At 40.9% G+C, this 21361-nt stretch overlaps 1 protein-coding gene and 1 long non-coding RNA gene across 6 annotated transcripts in view; one reads left to right on the forward strand and one right to left on the reverse strand.

Annotated features, from left to right (window-relative positions):
- LOC131925498 (uncharacterized) overlaps window positions 1–20326 on the reverse strand; it is a 41697-nt gene extending 21371 nt beyond the window's left edge. Inside the window, exon 1 of the long non-coding RNA XR_009383267.1 lies at window positions 20212–20326. This is a non-coding gene — a long non-coding RNA (uncharacterized LOC131925498). The remainder of the gene's footprint in view (window positions 1–20211) is intronic.
- Dnm3 (dynamin 3) overlaps window positions 1–21361 on the forward strand; it is a 489100-nt gene that overhangs the window by 424198 nt on the left and 43541 nt on the right. The gene's annotated exons all lie outside the window — the stretch shown is intronic.

Consider the following 21361-nt stretch of genomic DNA (forward strand, 5'->3'; position numbering starts at 1 on the left):
CAGGCTGACTAGAATGATCCAAAATGGAATCCGCCTGAACTGCTAAGTCTCCCAGAAACAAAGGTGTCATTCACCTCTCTTTCCTTCTGATAGCCGAAGCTCGTTTTCATCTACTGACATCCTTTGAATTATTACCCTCCCAGAAAAATCACTCAACCCCTGTAGAGCACTTAAAACATTCCACTGTTTCTGATCAGACCTGTGTTGTCATCCATCCCCCAACTCAGGCTGTAGTATATCGGCAAAGAAAGCCCACTGTCAGAAATATAGCGAAAGTCCAGCATTACATTCCCGTAACGGTTCTCAGAACTCACATTTCACATTATGCTTTAAGTATCATTCCGGAAGTCTGGCCCTTATCTGACCCTTGAGAGGGATAACAAGCTCAATTTCTTGTGTCTCAAAGAAAATGCAAAAGAGGACTTAGTGCTTTCTGAGGCCTTGGGCTTCAGAAGAATTCATGGCTTTCTTCAAATATCTGTTAAAATTTTAATACAGTGGATGTTAGGGGTTCTCTTAAAACAAAATTGTTCGGCAACAGGAATTTAGCATGTAAAAAGAAGCCACATGGTCTGTCGCCCGGGACTCCCTCACCAGACCGCCTTCCTGAGGCTGGTCAACATCTGTCAGCATCTTTAGCATACACCATCAGCTCCAAGCATTCTTTGGGCTGAAACTTGAGCTACCAGGTCTCAGCTCAGGAGTTTCTGTGTGCTTTCAGGAAAATAGGATCTGTTTTTTTCCAGGGAAATCCAAAGGGGGAGAAATGTAATCATAGCATTTCAAGACACCCTTCTGTTTTATCCACGGGCAAAAGGAAAACCAGCTTCAGCCGAACTGAGAGGAACAGAAAATACCCAAACAAGTCGAGGGTGGTGAAGTTTTTTTTCCTCACACTGCATTCCTGAAACAGGATGTCCTCATCAGAACTGTGTGACCACATGCTTAGCGGGACGGTGTATGGAACTCGGCCCAACTGTGTTACCAAAGGTCAGCATGTGTCCACCTCTTGGCAGCTGAGGATGAAGAGCTTAAGTGACAAATTCCAAACCTCCAGCTTCCCAGATCCCTACACAGGCACAAGAAACTAATACAGCGTACAGCAGTCTGCCAAAAGGTATCATATACACTAGCGGATTGTGGTTTTGCACAGCTTTGACATACATCACCCGAGTGTCCAAGATTACTTCTCAGAGTACATCTGATGTGCGATGCCGGACTTCGCCAGTTGATCCCATATAGTCCATTGCACAATAGGGATGCACTTTTGAACCTAAAGCTGTCCCTACCAATCTCACTGTGAGTGTAAAAATTCTCAAAGTATTCCCAATTATTCTTTGTGCAAGAACTTGCCTGTGACACTAGAGAGACTGGATCTTGAAACTGCCGATCCATTCAAGATGGAAAGGGCATTCCAGTGAATGAAGTCTGGATAGCTTTTAGTGAGCTACACAGGCCTCCCAACTAACAGTTACATTTTGCCACTTGGCTGTGGTGTAAGTGTAATAATGCACCCAGTAGAAGCCATACTTGGAATTCTGAATTAGGAGCTTCTCTCAGGCTAGAAGTACGCACTAGGATACACCCCCATGATGTTGGGCAGTGGCATCAGGCAGCTCCTCCTCAGCCACACAAGAGGAAACTGTGATGTCTGTTAGTTAGGCACATTCTATGAGGTTTGCCCCGTAATTTGAACTCATGGCGAGTTGATTGGGATGTAACCCAAGCAGAAGCTGAGTAAAAGCTGTATTTGCAATATGAACATTTTTTTCCCTTCTCACAGCAGCACTAATTAGAAATGGAGAGGCAAGCCATGAGGCAGCTAGTCAGCCCCCTGTCCAGTCTTCCATACCAGTTGTTTGCATAGAGCTTTACTGAACTAAAGATGCTGTAAATTCACTGCAACGTAATCTCTAGAGAAACAAAAACAAATGCTGAAAACATAAAACAGTTAAAGGTGCACTACAATGGAGCTGCTGGACACCTTGGACACGTGCTCCATTGTAGCTCACGCAATACTCTAACCAATCAGGATGTGTGTTCTTGTGGCCATACACAGAATTCTTCTAGGTGACTCAACTTCAGTTACAGTAGTGAGGAAAACAGTGTTGCCTTTCTCCTTCAGAAGACACTGCCAGAAGCGAACCATGCTCTGGGCTTCCAGCTCCTGGTGGACCTGCCTCTTCATCAGACCTGAGGACTCATGTGCCTGTCTCCTCTCTGAGCCTGGGGTGACTCAGATCCTTTAGAAATCTTAAATGAGTCAAACAGTGTGGATCAAATAGTCTTGAAAATACCTTCTAATAATACAAGAAAGCAAAGCAGGGAGGAGGGAGGACGAAGCAGGAAGGGAGTAGGGCACAGAGTAGGGCTCTGACCATTTGACTTCCCTGAAAATGCTCCGTGTCTTCTTAGGCAGCACAGTGGAGAAGACCTTTGATGTGGGTTGAGTCTCTTCATTTCTGGAACAACCCCTTATCTCAAACCATTTCTGCTCACCTCCCCTTACTACCCACAGTCCTGATTCTCATGCTACCCAGCAGCCACCTCTACTTGCCCAAAACATACATGCACCAGATTCCATCCCATTTTGTCCCTTGACATATGTAGTTTCCCCTGCCTGGAAGATGCTCAAATTAATTCTGTGCTTAGAGAACACCTTCCTGTTTGAACTTTATCACTGTCAAGTGTGCATGCCCTTTGTGCTTCTCTTAAAATGGATAGATTTGAGCCCTGTTGATGTATAATTGAAATTTGTTTTCATTTCCACATGCTCCTGAAAAGGTGAAGACAACCATAGGCATCTTTAGAATCACTGTGTCACAATGAACAGAAGATTCACAGATTGAAAATAGTAGAGCAAGCATTATATGCATTTAAGAGGCTAAGATTTTTTTCTTCATAGATGTATTCATTTCTTAATCTAATGTTGAAAGACAAAGTCAAAATGTATGCAAAGAAGTTCTTAGCTGAAATATATTGTGTGGTCACTGATATCATCATAGACTACAGTGGAATTTCTCTTCCTCTTCTTATAGACAAAAGTATTCCAATTTTCCTGATTGTGTTATTGATCTCTAAAGTCTTAGAGATCTACATTTCAGCTTATATGACTTTCAAAGAAATATGCTAGGTTTTTACTTAGTTTCTTAGCAAACAATAAATCTATTATATGATAAAGTTTATCTAAATATCAAAGCAACATACATTGGTAAAATATGAAAAGTATATCCTCCCACACTTTTACAAAGTATAGATTCATATAAAAAAAGCACACACTATGATTACTGGCCACAAAGACAACTGGAGGTCTATAGTATATGGGATCTAAATTAAATTTGGCCAGAAAATGGTGGTTAGGATGTAATTATAGCCAGGCAGTAGTAGCATATGCCTTTAATCCTAGCACTTGGGAGGCAGAGGCAGGTGGATCTCTGAGTTCGAGGTGATCTTGGTCTACAGAGTGAGTTCCAGGACATCCAAAGCTACACAGAGAAATCCTATCTTAAAAAAAAAAAAAGTTGGGGGGAGATTAATTACTTTCCATTTCAACTTCTGATTCTCCTTATTCATGGTTTACAATGCATTTTGTAAGTATCAATAACTATTCTGAAGTAGCCCCATAATAGCAATAACACATCTTAGTGTAATGTTTTGGCTATAATATAGTACTCAGTATATAGATTCATGTGTGTGCTTATTTGTGTTACTGGGATTTTTTATTTAGAATATCTGAAGAATAAGGATCAACTAGAGTCATTATTATTCTAAACTATAGTTCATTCACAAAAAAATGTGGACTTTGATGTATGGCAAGTGTTTTGTTTGAAAAATAGCTTTTGTGACTTCAGAACAGATAGAAATGCTAAGGAGAAAGTGAGAAGTGTGCTTGAAAATTTCTCTCTCAAGAAGATGAGAAATCCACCAGTGAAGAAATCATGGAGCATCTAGAAAGCAGAAGGTTAAACCAACATTGAAGACATGGCTGACACTGGGGCATTTGTGACCTCTATACCCAAGAGCTTTGGGGTCTTATAGTTAGAGAGTGAGAGCAGAAAAGGCACCAAACAGAAGGAGCTGACAAATTGTAAGTCAGGGCCTTCACAGAGCTACTCCTTCATTGGAAATGATGGATCAGCAAACATCCACTTGCCAATAAAGAGAATGAGGAAAGCTATTTTTCTTAGCCTGAGTTTAAATGGAAAGAAAACATCCTCAAGAATTCATTCTTTATAGTTTTCCCATCACATGATTCAGGATTCAGATTTGTACCATTTGCACAGTCAATCCCAAGCTGAGAAAGGGCCTTGAAATGGACACACATTAGAAGGGGTCTGGGAACTGGAGAAGCATAAATGCTCCCTGGTAAAGTGCACCCTCAAGTCAGACAAAGAGGTCTAACTCCACTACCACCCAGCTGAACATAAACACAACCCAACATTGAAAAATACATCACCGGAAAGTCCAGAGGACAACAAATACTAGAGAAACTTTGGACTTGGCTTGAATATTGAAAGGTATAATTTGCCCATCACAAATATAAGAAGCACTGTATTTTAAAGACATAATTTATGAACAGTTAGGTGGACCTTTTAGAAATAGAAAGGCAATCATTAAAATTAAAACTGAATAAATGGAAAAGCTGGAGAGACTCTAAATGAAATGGGTTATATAGAATGGTGTACTGATAGATGTTCAGTAACTCTCTTCAGGAGGAACTGTTATACAAGCTTTACAGTGTCAGCAATACCACTATGAGTGACCTAAAGTTACCGATGAACTGTCAGTCAACATAGTTCTTCTGAGGTGGGATAAACAAAATCCTCCATGCGTGAGAGAGAGAGTGTGTGAATGAGAGAGAGCTCACATGAGAGTGAGAATGTGACAGGTAGGTAGGTAGGTAGATAGTACTCGAGTATCATCCATCTATCTATCTACTCAAGTGCAATATAAAATATAGACAAATATATAGGAAATGTATATGAGGCATAAAGGATAGGAAGGGAAGCTCTAGTGTATTTTTAATATTTAGTTATTTAAGTAATTATTTAAGAATCCACTTGCTGATAAAGAGAATGAGGAAAGCTATTTTTCTCAGCCTGAGTTTGAATGGAAAGAAAACATCCTTGAGAATTCATTCTTAATAGTTTTCCCATCATGTGATTCTGCATAGAATACTTATTATTTAAACCATCAGAAGACAATGCGAACATGGCAGTTTTTTTAGAACAGATTATGTCTGTGAATGATAAAACTCTAGGAACACGTAGATAACAACACATTATATGAGAACACCCTGCCCTCTCTTATCCCCACCTACCCCTGTCAACTCCCTGCTTCCTCCCTAGAAGTCCTTTTCCCATCTTCATGTCCCCTTGGTTTGTCTTGTGACCCATGGAGTTTAACCAGAGCTCTCTGTGTGATCATGGGCGTGGAACTGTTCAGTGGAGCATGGTGAGCTCAATAGTGGGTACACAAACTAAAGACATGACTCACCCTCTCCCAGCATCCATCAATAGCCAATAATTTCCCATGAGCCTCCCCCACCCCGCCGAACACCCTCCCAATCCATGAATGACCAGCTCTATCGTGTGTAGGCCCAGTACAAGCAACTAACTAGCTGCTGTGAGTTCATGATTGTACTAGCTGCATTAGGCACAGAAGATGGTCTTTCATAGCCCTTCTCCCCATCACTAGACTCCTTAATGCCTTCCACCCCCTCCTTCCTGGATGCTTCCTGAGTTATTTCTTGTTTTTTTTTGTTTAAGCATCTTGCTCTTGCTACATGGAGCAGCCTGATACTCTGGCAGCTATCACCCTGATTCTACCTCCTGAGGCTTGGGTTACAGATGTTTGCCACCATGCCCAGATTGGTACTGAATGGTTGTAAAAATGTTTACCTAAAAACTGCAAGTTCAGGGTCCTTATTCCTCCCTGTACATCTGTGCATATACTACTATCTTTTTGTTTTCCACTGGGAGGACTATGTACTCACTATGACTCACAGGAAAAGATAAGATTATTTTATCTTAGTCTCTAATAAAAGAAGCCAACAGTCCTTGGAGACATTCCAGGGGTAGAGCTGAGGAGGACAAGACAGGCCTGGACTATCTCACAGTACTAGAAAATAAGGAAGTGCTCAAACATTTATAGCGGAACATGGGAAAGAATACAGGAGACAAACATGAAGGAGGTTCCTAGTGACTAGATATGGGATGACTTCACTAGCAGGGTGGCCACCACTGTGGATTATGACCCAGCAGCTATAAGCATTAGTATCCACATAAATAAACAGCTGAAAATTAAATGGTAGAAGGGAAAACTTCTAGTCACCAAAGACAATCCAATTCATAAACTTAGAGAAAAAATTTAAGAATCACCATTTGCAAAGTATCAGTAATAATTGGAATGTTAAAATGAGTAGGCAAAAGTCAAATAAGAAATGGGATATTCACTCTCTCAAAACATGACCTGTAAGATACTGATACGTCAAAGAGGGTCAAAATAGAAACTTTATAGTGGAGAAACCTCAGAAAGTACCATTGTAACCAAATCACCAAAGTTTCTGGTAGTGGTAGGACAGATGGCCACCACATGTCTCCTGACACAGCACTGAGAAGGACACATCATCCGTGTGATTTTTCTCAACAACAAAAAAACAATTATACAATTTGAAATTAGTACCAAGGAAACTAAATTCCAACCAGGGGGCACTGACCGAAACAAATGATCACTCATCTTCCCAAGTGTGATTGTGGTGAAAAGACACTGAGGAATAGCTACATATTAAACACGCACAGGTAATGTTTGGTTATGCATCCAAAACCAGATCCTGAGCACAGGATGGCCAGGATGTCAGTTTCCTGAGCTTGACCCTGGTGGTGGAGTTCTGAAAGACGTTCATGTGTGAAAAGATGCACAGAAACTCTGGGTTGATTCTGGAGACCGTTGATAAGACAGTTAGTCCAGGACATTGTTTGCTTGCTTGCTTGTTTACAAACCAAAGCTACCACACTTTCCTTTGGCCTCTCCTTCATCTCTCAGAAAGGCCAGTTGTTGACTTACTGCCTCTTCCAGATCTGCCCAAAGACCTCGCGCATGGTTTCAGTAGACAGCCAAGTCAAGGCTTAAGAGGAAGGAAGCAGTTGAGTCTATTGAAGCACCAGGTTCCGAATGTTGAATGAGTGTGGTGGAGGCTATGAAAAGGCCATCCTTTTCTGGCTCCCTCTCATCCCTCAGCTTTCTGCCCACATCCCAGACTGCTTTTAATCCTATTGGGAGGGTACACAGGGAGAAAGAAAGAAATAATAATAATGAATTACTGTGTTCCTTGGCACATGAATAACAGTTTCCTTTCCAGGGATTCAGGAATAAAAAATGAGGGGCTTTTAAATCTCACTAGTGTGTGTGTGTGTGTGTGTGTGTGTGCATGTCAGAGAGAGAGAGAGAGAGAGAGAGAGAGAGAGAGAGAGAGAGAGAGAGAGAGAGAGAGAGAGAGAGAGATCTTGGGAAAGGTCTCTCATACAAAACCAGGATAACTAAAGTTATCTTGACATGTGACATAGGTCTGTTTCCCCACCTATCTGTCAGACCAACACCCTTCAGTGATTAAAACTGCACACCAGCCTTTCCCCACCCCTTAGCCTATCAGTACATCTTAACTTGTTCTTCCTGCTAAAGGGAGCACATGGGTAGAGTTCTACTTGCAGCAGAAAGCTACATGAAGTCCCACATTGAGAGAGTCCTAGCAGAGGCTATTCATTGCACCAATCACAGAGAGCGAGAGGGACCCTCAGGAGTGGAAAGGGGACAGTGCTTGAGCCAGACTCATGTCCGCCAGTGGCTCATATGAGCAGCTATGCCGGTTGTAAGTTCTTGAACTCCTTCCTTTTCCATGGCAGTTACTTGCTGCCCAGAGTCCCACAGTGCCACACCCTGGGGCTGGTGCCTGATCATCTTCCCACCTCCTTGCTGTGCCACTTGACCACCCTGTCTGGAGCCAGCTCTTTAACACTTCCATCCACGGACTGAGTTCCATGTGCAAATACATTCCATTGAGCTTGCACGCCACACTACCGCACGTGCAATACTAAGGGGATCCATGTACCCGTCACAGAGTAAATGGCTAGTAGAAATGGGAAAAGGTAAAAAACGTGAACTGCAACTTTAGAAAGGACCGTACCCATTTTAAAAAATCTCGCATCGTAAAAGAAATCATGATTCCTGAGAGAAATGTGTTAGGAGTGAGAGAAAAGCAGAATCATGGCTTTTGTTTTGTTTTGTTTGTTCACAGCTGGGTAAAGGAAGAAATGCTTTTTTGTAGCAAACTCTGAAAGGATGAGTTTCGCAGCCAAGATATGTTCAGTGGTGTCCAAGCTACCTCACAGGATGTGAGATTGGGTTTAGCAGTGTAACACAGCTCTGTGTTTTCATTCTAGCCAGATATCCGTGTGATTCTCAGTCAGTCGCCCCCCTCACCTCAGAAAGCAGCAGCAGCAACAACCGGCAACACCACACCTGGCCAAGGCCAAGGCAGCCCGTGCCCCGCCATCCAGCCTAACTTTTAGCTGGGAATCTCTCGCTTTGATTCACGGGTTCTCACAAACAACTCCAGACTGCCTGTGTAAGATAACACGAGTTTTGGAGCGAGAACAACGGCATCGAACCATCTGTAACTCTTTCTTTGAAATAAAAGAAAAACATAACAATTTCCACACTCACATCCTCACTGGGTCCCTCATCCCAACACAACACATACCACGGAAATGGAGACTCCAGATAGAGCAGTGGGGGGTGTTTTCCGAGCTAATGATTCACTGTCTACTGTTTTCACCTCCTGCCTGTTTTCTAGAAGAGCCTGGCCTCCTGTCACTCCCATTAATCACAAGGCCCAGGCAGAGTCCAGCGGGGTGCCCCTCTGGTGGCTCAGACAGGGTCTGGGGCATCACAAGATTCACATTAAAAGGGAGATGGAGGTCTTGACTCCTCATTCATTCCCACAATGCACCTCATCAGCATCGGGCTACACAGCCCCCTCTGAGCGACTGGCGCTGCTGGGTGTTGATGTTGGTTTTGGCTTGCGGCCTCCTAGAGCAGCCAGCCAGCCCTTGTGTAAGCAAGTCTGTCTGAATCGCTCTGGGGCGAGCTGCCTTCTTAGAAGTCCTCTTGCCGCTCATTATTTCGCCAGCGAGCCATTACTATTATTAGCTTTGAATTCCTCCGTCTACACTTTCTGTTCAGTAAGATATCAAAGTGTGCACAATCATCGCCCTACCAATTGTTAAATGCCTTTCCCCACCCCCACCCCACCCCCCCACCCCCGCGCCCCCGTTTCTATTATTTGGGTTGACATTCGAAACCAGTCCAGAACTCAGGAGCTTTACAGCTGGATTTGGGATGGCGAATTAGTAACTAAACTCCTTCTCACGCTGTTTCAGAAACTTCTAGTGTATGAGACATCTTACTTTCTGTGCATCGTACAGACTATGCAGAAAAATTAAAAGGAAAAGAAAAATGAATAGCATTAAGTAGCTCTTGGCAGACGGTCAAAGCCAGCATTGCAGGGAAGATATTTAAAAGTCTTTTAAGTGAAACTATTTGTATAAGCAGTAACTGTGCATTTCTCATGACTGGGGAGGACTGTTTTCACAGTCTTTCATGGAAATATTTCTAGACAGTTTCTGTGGCTCTCTTCCCTGAGCTCATGTATTTACTTCTGCTTCAGAGCAGAGCATTTTAATGAGCAGTTTTATAGCCCAACCTGCGTCCTGCACGTTCTGCAAGGCTAGATTCCTGCCGCACATAACCTTTGCCCTATTTGCCGTTAAAATGCAAGACTTTCCTATAACAAACTTTATACTGTGACTAGGGGGGAGGGGGGAAGTGTGCAACTGATACTTCAGTCCCACCCTTCAGCCCACAAAGTCACGGTTTTAAAAATGTTACTTTATAGTTTGAAAATATGACACATATTAACATTATGACACCCTTTTTTAAGGTGTTTATTTCATGTTTCATCCTTTTACCTAGACCAAAATGATGACATGCTTCTGCACAAATGACGCATTTGGCCTCACTTACAGTCCAGGGAGGCATGTTCAAAGGCCAGATAAACCCCAAATTATTTCAGAAATAGAAATTTAACGAAAACAAAAGACCTCATTTTCTGTCTTCGGTCTTGCTAATAATTGTCAGCATTGGACAGTTCTGTCTTCCTTTTTAGACATAGAGTCCTAGGTATTCTCATGTGAAATAGACGTCTAATTGTAAAGAAAAAAAAAAATCCAAGTGTGTCTTATTTTTCCTGTGGGTTCTGCTTTTGGTATTTCACTGTTTTTCTTGATATCTGCTAAACATTTAAACTCTCCCTTCATTCAAGCAGTAGAACCCCAAACAGGAAGCAGGACCCCTAGGAGGGTCTGGGCAGGAGAAGAAGAGAACCATTGTCCTGAGGAACACTACTCCCTCCTGGCCTCGCATTCCAGCCTTTTTAACTAGGCTGTGGATTTAAGGTAGACTGCAGTCCCTGGTGACACCTGGCTCTTTTTCTGCCCTCCTCTCATAATCCTGTTTACTTTTTCTTCTTAAGAGCAAGGAGGGTATGCTTTAAAACCAAGTGAAGTAAGTTCAGGGCAAACGAAAGGAAATCGACTTCATACAGCAGGTTATGAACTTGCGGAACTCATTAGTTTCAAAAGGTGGTACTGGCAGGAAGCATAAAGGAATTCAAAAACATTTTACCCAGATTTATGAAAAAGAGCCATAAATGGCTACTAAGAAAACCAGGGCTGTGACCAACTTTTACAGCTGAAATCCCACAGCTGCCTCGAGCCCTCCCATGGTCCCCTCTGGAGATGGGGACGGCTGGATTTGGACGTGGCCCACAGTGAGAAGTGAGACTTCCTAAGCACCCTGTGTGTCTTCTTGGCACTTGTCCTCAGTCTCAATGGGTCTTAGAGAGACCCCCATCCAACACACACAACCTGTTCTGGGGAAGGCAGCTTTCTTTTTAGATGAAAGCTTGGTGACTTTTCCTTTTCTGTTCAGTCATCTGCCTACCGCAGTGCCAAGTTTGACTGTCTGGGAATGGTGACGCCTGCTCAGTGGAAATTAGCTGAGATCACATTTGGATCCTAAACCATAGATCCTAACTTTTATGTTAACTCAGACCCTTCTTTTTCCTGAGGACTTTTTTTTTTTTTTTTTGGCCCAAGATCATAAATAGCAATTTTTATTCCACCCTATACAAAATCTTCAGTAGAACCTCCAATAACTTAAGCTCTTTGCCTTCCCAGGCTGTCTGTCTCCTTACTGCAGAGGTTCTCAAACTGGAGCACTTTTTAAAAATGCAGATGCTCTAGGCTTCACCCCGACCATTATCACAGCCTCTGTGATGGGGCCCGTGGATGCTGCTTTCTGCAGCATCACCCTGTGCTGCTCTCAGCAGCCAAGTTGAGGTCCAGGTCTGACAGGTAGTTAGGGTAGGTCCTCAGGTAGTGCCCCACCCTTCCTGGGTCTCAGTGCTACCTGAGGCATCTTTCTACAATGTCTCCCCTTCTCGTATTGAGTACTTGTTAGAGCTTGCAGTGAAGCTCCTTGTAGCCATCAACAACTGTCTGCTTTCTCTATCCTAACTACCAAAACCTAGTATAGAAAAATATCCTAGATTCCAAATCCATGGTACCCCGTGCTTACAGAACCTTCACTGGCTTCTTCTACACATCTCTTGGTCATCTAGTCTAGTTCTGAATAGGAACTTCAACCACATTGAAGCCAACCAGAAGAAAACTGTCAGATAGACTATCAATGCTTCCATCCAGCATTTTTTTTTCTTTTCTCAGCCCCCTTCATATGAGATTCACAATGCTATGCAAGTACTCTACCACTAAGCTATGTCCCAGCTCTTATGGTAAAGTTAGGGTCTCAGTCTGGTCTTGAACTTATGACTACCCCGCCTCAACTCCCAGATACAGGGCTTTTATATGCATACTGTTATACCTGGTCCCACTAAGCATTCTCATACCATTCTCTTCTAATTCTTCAAGTCTTTATGAAGAAAAATTCTACTTCTACTCATAAATATGATCGGATACTGTTGCTATTTGAATGTGTGCCCCAAAAGTTCCTATGTTGGAGACTTCATCTCCAAATTTAAATGTCAGTGGCATTGATAATTAAGACTAGATATTTTTGTGGCCCTTGATGGCACTAGTTGCTTTATTCCTTTAAAGAAACCAGGTAAAGGACTGTGCTAGTATACTTTGTCACATCATCTGTTGACTTCTGTCATGTTCTAAGCAGGCCCCTACCAGATACTAGGTGCATGCTTTAAACTGTGCAGCCTCTAGAACATTGAACTAAGCAAACCTCTATAAATGGCCCAGACTGTGGTAGTCGGTTTTAGGAACAGAAAATGGACTAAGTCAGGTACTGTATGAAATGCATTAAAACACAATAAGAAGGACCCATTAGAAAGTTGGTGACATGAAAAGAATGTGAGATTTTCATGACAAACAAAAATTGAATACGCTGAGCATGTAGGAAGGAGGGTTCAATTCTGGCTTCTCTTACTAGAGAAGGTTGTCACATTGGCCAGGTTGTGAATAATGGAAAGATTATAGTAACTATTAGACAACAGATCATTTGGATTAAAAGGACAGCATGGCCAAAGGCAACAGGTTGTGGTGTTCCTACTTTGATTGGGAATAGACAATGTCCTGATATAACTGGAGTACAGCATAGAATGCAAACTCTTGTAACTACCTCTTCCTTAGTGGTACACTAGCTCTCACTAGTTTTTCATATCATGTCAGGTATCTTTAGTCTTTTGTCTACTATAGCCTTTTTGAACTTCATATTGCATGTATTGCATGCCCTAAAAGAAAGATTTTTGACCCTGGTATCATGGTATCTGCATGGCCCATGGCAACCAAATCAAGTCTCACTTACCTTCTTGATAATAGTCTTGACTGTTTCCTCTACAACTCTCCTCTCTTAGAAAACAGTTACACTCAACCAGACCCTTTAGCAGTCTTTACTAACTATCCTTAAGATATGTTGCTTCTGACCTGTTCATAATCTCCTCCCGAAGTAGATGGCAAAACCTGGGCTTTGTTCCCCTCTTTAATCTTCTGAGAAACCTAGTGCCTTTCCTGTATCATGTGAATGGTTTAACACATAGCAAAGATTAGCTCTGGTGATTATCTGATGTTCAATAAACTGTTTATACCAATAGAGACTTTACAAGTACAACAGAAAATTCTCTTTACACTGCTTCTATGAGATCAATGGGGATCATTTCCTGCTCTCTGACATTAGTGGCTTATCTGAAATACAGAAGATGGAAGGGTATATTGAAAGATAATCAGAGGAAACAGCAAGCCAAATCCAAGTACAGTGGTGAAGTAGTATGAAATCCATAAGATAAATCATTATTTCACTTAAAAAGGGGGGAGGGGGACATGGTATTTATACACCATCATGGAGTAAATTATAATAACTTATTACATAATGAAATGTCTAGTAACTTGCATTTCTTTAATAATTAGAGAAGTGATGGACAGACAGACAGACAGATAGATACTCAGCCATTTTGTATGACTTCTTTGAAAAGTATCTATTTGGAACTATTTAGCAGTTGTTTTTACTGATGCATATTCAAAGAAATAGTTATGAGTTTCATGAAGACATTTCCAGTTAAGTACATTATGTGTGATGACCATATGCGCCCCCAGGCACTACCTTTTCTCTGCCTCACTCCTCCTGTTAGGCTCCCTTTCCCCTCAGTTTTCCTTCTGCTTCTAAGGTGTGTGTGTGTGTGTGTGTGTGTGTGTGTGTGTGTGTGTGTAACTTATGTTTGAATAAAATCTAGAATCTACAAACTAAAGAAAATAGATATATTTGTTTTTCTGAGTTTGACTTCTCTTGCTTAATATAAACTCCAGTTTTATTATATACATATATATATATATCTTCTAGCAAATTATATAACTTCATTCTTTATGACTAAATAAAAGCTCCATCATGTATATATGCCACGTATTCTTTTTAACTTTTATTTGTTAATCTATTTTAACTAATTTTATTATGTACATTTTAATCAAAATATGATAGCAACACTTCTCCCTTCCCTTCCCTCCTCCCATTCGCCCTCCTCCCAACCCCTCATTTCCCCCTCAAATTAATAGCCTCTTTTTCTTTATTATTTTTACACACACACACACACACACACACACACACACACACATATAATGGACTCTGAGATGTATACATATACATATAATCAGAAGGATACACACACATACACACACACACACACACACACATATATATATAATGGACTCTGAGATATATACATATACATATAATCAGAAGGACACACACACACACACACACACACACACACACACGTGTGTGTATGTATCCTTCAGAGTTCATTTTTGTTGTTTGTGTGAATGTGGCTTCAGGACTGACATTTTCTATTGGATGAGCCAATCAGGAGGCTCATCCCTGGAAGAGGTTAATTTTCCCTCTCTCAGTAGTTCAGTAGTTATTCGTTTCCTGCAGTTCTCAATGGGTGAGAACATGTGAGCTTCCCCACTTCCACATTAGCATGTACATTGATATTATCATTGTTCAGGTCTTGTTTATAAAGACCTTCCTAAGAGAGGCAGTTACACAGCAGACTTCTTGGCATCTTTCCCCCTTCTTCCCTGCTGTTCCTTGAACCAGAGTTTCAGATGCTGTGCTATATATGTATCCATTGGGGCTGGGCTCCTCACAACCCATTAATCTTTGCATTTTGTCCAGCTGTAGTATTTTTCTAACAGTCTCTATTTGCTGTAAAGTGACATTTCTTTGATATGAAGTGATAGATATCTGTGAATATAAGGGTAAGATTTATAATGTAGTGAAGGAATTTTGCTGGTCTACTGAAGTTATGGTAGTAGACTCTTCTAAGATCAATGACCTCATTAGTCCCAAGCTGGTGGCTAGGTTTCTAATACCAGTCAAGATTTCTCTCCCATTGAGTGGGCTTTAAGTCCACTTAGATAGCTGTTGCTTACCACCAACATATGAGTGCTACTATTATACCCTTGTGGATATCTTGTCTTGCTGGCCATTGTGGCTCATAGGTGTCACAGCTGGGTAGGACTATTTATCACTTCTCTCCCTTAGCTACTTACATAGTACTTTATGGTACTAGGAACCTAGATCCCTGGAAGGAGGCTTTCAGGTTAGATCCTGCTCAAATAACCCAAGTCCTGTGTCCTGTGTGTGATGTCTTCAGCGATGTGGGCTTGCCTTTAACCCCACTGTGAGGACATCCAAGGTAACCAACAATAGCCTATATTGTTTGGGGACTTATTTGGACCACTCTGACCAACCACTCCAAGAGAGGTTTCTCATGACTGGTAGTTTAGGGCTTTTGTTACCCTATGGTTCTTGAGGGAGCATTGTGAGCCCAAGTGTATGCCATATATTCTGTATTCATCTGTCTACTGATACAATAACTTGGTTCTTGTGACTAGTGTTGCAATAAACATGGACATGTAAGGATCTCTGTGGCATGTTCAATTTACAGTCCTTTTGGTATTTATCCAGGGTGGTGGCTGGTCATATAATAGTTTTGTTTTTATTTTTTAAGGAAACCTCACACTGATTTCCACAATGGCAGTACCAGTTTACATCCTCACCCTGGCATACACACCAACATTTACTGTTATCTGTTTTTTGTTTTTTTTTTAATGACAGACATTCTGACTGGGGTAACATGAAATTTCAGTGTGGCTTTAACTGCATGTCCTTGATGACAATAGATGTTGGACGTTTTTGTGTTCCTTGGTCACTTATTCTTCATCTTTTGAGAACTGTCTGTTCATTGCCATTAGTCCCTTTATCAGTTTCATTGTTTGGGGGTTTTAGTAGCTAGTTGTATTATTTAGGTAGTCTTGATATTAACATCTTATTGGATATATAGCTAGTAAAGAATTTTTGTCCCATTCTATAGGTTCATATTTTGTTATTTGATTATCTCCTTTTTGGTATAGAAGCTTCATGTAATCTCATTAGCAAATTATCGATTTAACTTCTCAAGTCACTGGAGATCATTTTCAGAAATTCCTTGCCTATGCCTATATCTTGAAGTGTTTTTCTCTACCAGTTTCATATTTTCAAATCTCACACTAAAATCTTTGATCCATTTTAATTGTTTTTTATTCTGGATGAGAGAGAGGTTAGGGATCTGGTTTCTTTCTTTTTTTGTGGAGGGGGGGGTTGAGATAGGTTTTCTCTGTGTAGTTTTGGTGCCTGTCCTGGGTCTCTCTCTCTGTAGACCAGGCTGGCTTCGAACTCACAGAGATCCACCTGCCTCTGCCTTCCAAGTGCTGGGATTAAAGGTATACGCCACCACTGCCCAGCTGGTTTCATTTTCTACAAGTGAATTTTGAGTTTTCTCAGCAACTTTTGTAGAAGAGGCTGTCTTTTCTCAAAAAAAAAAAAAGTGTGTGTGTTTCATCTTTGTCCAAAACTAGGTGGCTGTAGCTGTGTGGGTTTAATTCTGGATCCTCTATTCTAGTCCATTGATCTACATGTCTGTGTTTGTGTCATGCAGTTTTATTACTATGACTCTGTAGCATAACTTGAGGTCAGATAAGGGGATTCCTTCAGCATGGTTCCTTTTACTAAGGGTTACTTTGGAAACCCAGGATCTTTGGTATGACCACATTAATTTTAAACTTCAGTTTTCTATTTCTATGAAGAATGATATGGAATTTTGGTGGAGACCACATTGAGACTTGTAGGTTGATTTGGTACTGGCACTATTTCACAATGTTGATTCTGCCCATCCGTAAGTACAAGAGGCCTCTCCATCATCTATTGTGTTCTTTAAACTCTTTATTTGGTGCTTTAAACTTCTCAGTACAGAGGTCATTCACTTGCTTAGTTTTATTTATTCCCGCATGGTTTTTAAACTATTGTGAATGGAACTGTCTTCCTGATTTCTCTCTCAGCTACTTCGTTTATGTAGAGGAAAGACACACATTTTTGCGTGTTGGTTTTACATCCTATACTTTGTTGAAAGGATTTATTAGTTTTAAGATTTCTGGTGCAGTCTTTAGGGCTTATGTACAAAATCATAGTATCTGTAAACAGTGATAATTGACTCCTTCCTTTCCTGTTTTTAATTCCTTTTTATACATACATATTTTATATTTATATCTCTTGGGTGTGCCAATGTTTGGTGTGTATGTTTAGAACTGTACTACCCTCTTGATTACACCTTCCATCAGTATGAATCAACCTTGTGTATTCTGGCTAATTTTGGTCTAAATTCTATTTTATCACATATCAATATAGTTAGACCTGCATGCTTTCTATTCCTCTTTGAAACATTGTTTCCTTCTTTCATCCAAGGTCTATGTTTGTCTTCACCGGTGTTTTTCTCTCAGGCACAAATGGATACTATTTTGTTTTTTACTTGTGAACCAGAAACTGGGTGGTATTATTATTATTATTATTATTATTATTATTATTATTATTATTTATTGGTGCGTTCATTCTCTAGACACTGTGTGTTTATCAGCAACCTTCCCACTGCCATACCCTAGGACACTTGCCAAATCTTCTTCCAGGGAACTACTGAGTCTTGCCTCAGTCAATGACTCAAACCAGATTTACATGACATGAAATGTTACAGTTCTGACTCAAAAAATTTCTTCTTAGACTAGATCTCAGAGTATTGTCCACTGACACTTGTCCTGGACCCTCAGAGTGGGCCATGTAGACAGAATCTTTTGCCACTAGAGTTGTTTATCCAGGAAAGATTTTATTTCTACATTCTTTCTAAAGGACAGCCACAGTCATAAAGCCATGGGATGTAAAGACTAACTTCCCCCCAAGACCTCTAAAATGATGTGGGAGATGTCTATACACCGGTGCTACCAGCAGTCAGGATGCCCTGATATGAGCACAGGTCTTTGTCACCAGTAGCTTCAGATGTAAAGTTATGAGGCACACAGGGGACCTTCCCTGTGTTATATGGAGCAGTTGCATTCACTGCTTGGACTTGCAGCAACAGAACCCAGATGGTACCTTCTCTAGGTACCAAGACATATAAGCAGGTAATATCAGGGCAGCAGCATCTGCTCTCTCAAGGCCCTGGGCTATGGAGGCAACCCTCCTTGGTCCCTGAGAACCTATAGCTCTAGGGTTCATGCTCTTGAAGAGGTAGGACGTAGAGGAGTCCTTCCCTCAACTTCAAGATTAAAAAGCCAGAGGAACTAGAGTTCTCTGCTGTTCTGGAGCTACAGGTAATGGATAAGAGAAATTCCCCTGATTTCTAGGGATAAGCATGGATGATACAAGGTCTTTTTACTTTCTAACAGCTTCATTCCCACGAACGTAAGCTGGCAAGGAGCCCCCACCCCTACCTCCATTCCTGTGGTGTAACAGTAGATAGTGCTAGGTTAGGGTCACTGACAGCCACGTTGTGGAGCTATAGGGCATCAATAGAAACTTCCTTGGGGCCCACAAGATAAACCCAAGGGAATTAAGGAATTTGTTTCACCAGCAGCTAGTGACAAGCCTGTGGGCTAGAGAGGGGACCTTCTTTAACTCCTACCAGGTAAGTACAGCTGGTACTGTAAATTCGATCTCTACTAGCCCTATCCCTGGAGCTGGAGGATGTGGTTAGGACCATCCTCAGTTCCCGACAGATAGGTGCAGATCCCTTAGGATTTTCATGTTAGTGACTTTCCAAACCGTGTTTTCACACATGGCATTCTCCCCACTCATCTCAAATGATAAAAATGTCTAACATCTCCTGAATGCTCACTCTCTGTAGGCATTCTAGTAAGTGCCTTCACTATATTACTTGGCTATATCTCACCTCTTCTGTTTCATAAAATGTGTACGATGCTAATGTAACCCTTCCCACCAGCATAGAAACTAATGCCTAGAGAAGCTAAGTAATTCCTAGGGTAAACTTCACTGAAGTCACAAAACGAATTAGGGACAAATCTATGATAGATTGTCTGATTCTATTGCTCATACTCTAAATTTCACTCAAATGATTGGACATTCAAGGCAGTCCAGCCCCCTGATTCTTGTATGTTTCTCTAAAGTTGTACTTTAGAATTGCTACAGATAGGTGTTTAATGTTTTCTATTTTATAATAGACATAAGTGCTTGAAGCATGGTAGCTTGAAATAAAAATGAGTCAGAAGGATGCTACATCTCTTGCATTCATTTGGACACCCGTATATTATAACCATGTAGCATGACTGATTTGTAAGAAAAGTGACATTTCTAAATGAACCTACCCAATCTTTTATTTCTCTTTACTTCAAAATCATTTTATTTAATTTGAATGTATTATAAACAAGCTAGAAAAGGGAAAATCATAGTATTCATTAATAATACATACAGGATTTTTAAAGCTTTGCTTTAAGAAAGAGGAAACTTTAGAGCTAACTGTAAATACATGTGAGTATATGTTTTCTTTGCAGGATTTGCGTTCTTTTCTTTTTCCTGAGATAGCACCTCAAATAGGCCAGGGTGGCCTTGAACTGACATGTAACTAAGATGACCTTGAACGTCTCAACCTCCTGCTTCCACCTCCTAAGTACTAGGATTACAGTGATACACCTCCACATCTGATGCAAATGTACCTTGTGTATTCTAGACGAAGACTCTCCCCACTTAGCTTCCTAGCCCAGCATTTGCACCTATGACACCCAGTTACTCTTTAAAAAGTCTTGATCTTGCTCATAAAACTAATTATTTAGAATTATAAACTCATTAGTAGTTTTTTAGAAGTTACCATCTGTTTTCTGCTTCTAAACTACTTTAAAAACAAGCTAGGAGCTACATAGCAAGTTCCAGAACAGCCAGGACTACATAGAGAGACTAAGCAATATACTTTTCTCTTATGCTCTTCAAGTACTTCATGCTTAAAGAAAATATAAATAATAATAATAATAATAATAATAATAACAACAACAACTACTAAGATGTGGTCTTAGCATGTAGCCTAGGCTTACCAGGAACCCGCTATACAACTTTTGAAAAGGGTTCATCATTTTTATGAGATTTTAAAAACTTTTAAAATTTGAAAATTTTGCAAATATAGACAGTGTTCTTCCAATGTCCCACCCCCTCAACTTTATGTCCTCTTTACGTATAGGTGAGTCTAACTGGTGCTGGCCATACCTGCATAGGTGTAGAGCATCGGCCACCCACCAGAGGCCAAAGCCCTGAAGAAAATGAACTCCCTTTCCCCCAGTAGTCACCAACTGCCAATAGCTCCTCACCTGGTGGGCAGGGCCTCTTAAGCCCCTCCCTCCTCTCCTTGTTGGAATGTTTACTGGCTAGATCTTTTGCAGGACATGGGCAAGTAGTCACAGCCGTTGTGAGTTCATGGGTGTAATGGCCACTCATGGCTAAAAGACACCATTGTTGAAGTCTTTGACATCTTCTCGCTCTCACAGTCATTAGGTCCCACCTTCCATGATGTTCCCTGAGCCTCGGAGGAGGGGAGTGTGATAGACATGTTTCATTGAGGACTGAAGCATTTTCATTCTTTTCTACACTCTAGGAAAACATGAATCTGACTCCACACCATTGTGTGTTTTCAATGCATTGCTTTTTTTATGCATATGAGTATTCTAGCGGCATGTATGCCTGCGTGCCAGAGAGGGCATCAGATCCCACTATATATGGCTGTGAGCCACCGTGAGGTTACTGGGAATTGAACTCAGGACCTCTGGAAGAGCAGCTGGTGCTCTTAACTACTGAACCTTCTCTCCAGCCCAATGCATTGCTTTAAAAAAAGAAAAAAAAAACTTTTTACTTAGAATTTTTGTATGCAAAAACTTAAATTCGTGCACATTGAACTTTGAAAGATTGTCTACCTTATAAGTAAAGCAGCAAGTAATATCAATCGCATAGTTACAGTGCTATTTTACACAGTTCATTTATTATGAGTTCCCATGCTGCTTTCTTAATATTCAGATTTTATATCCCTACTTTGACTTCCTTAAGTTTACTGTTCATCCATGTAAATATTTTAAAGGACAAAACAGTCATCACTTACCACGCTTTCTTTTACACTTTGTGAATATTTTTTTCTTCATTTCAAACTTTATAATGAGACTGGCTTTTTACTGCACAAAATTATAGACCCTGATGTCCATTTCTTAGTGTCTGCTAGCTGGGCATAGCGGCATACTTGAGAGATGAAGGCAGGGAGATCAAGAATTCAAGATAAACCTGGGCACTGTAGGCTATATAACATAATCTTGTCTCAAAATGTGTGTGTGTGTTGAAGAGCATAATGCATCATACTTTATCTAAAATGCGT

This window comes from Peromyscus eremicus, chromosome 15, assembly GCF_949786415.1.
Source record: "Peromyscus eremicus chromosome 15, PerEre_H2_v1, whole genome shotgun sequence".
NCBI lineage: Eukaryota > Metazoa > Chordata > Mammalia > Rodentia > Cricetidae > Peromyscus > Peromyscus eremicus.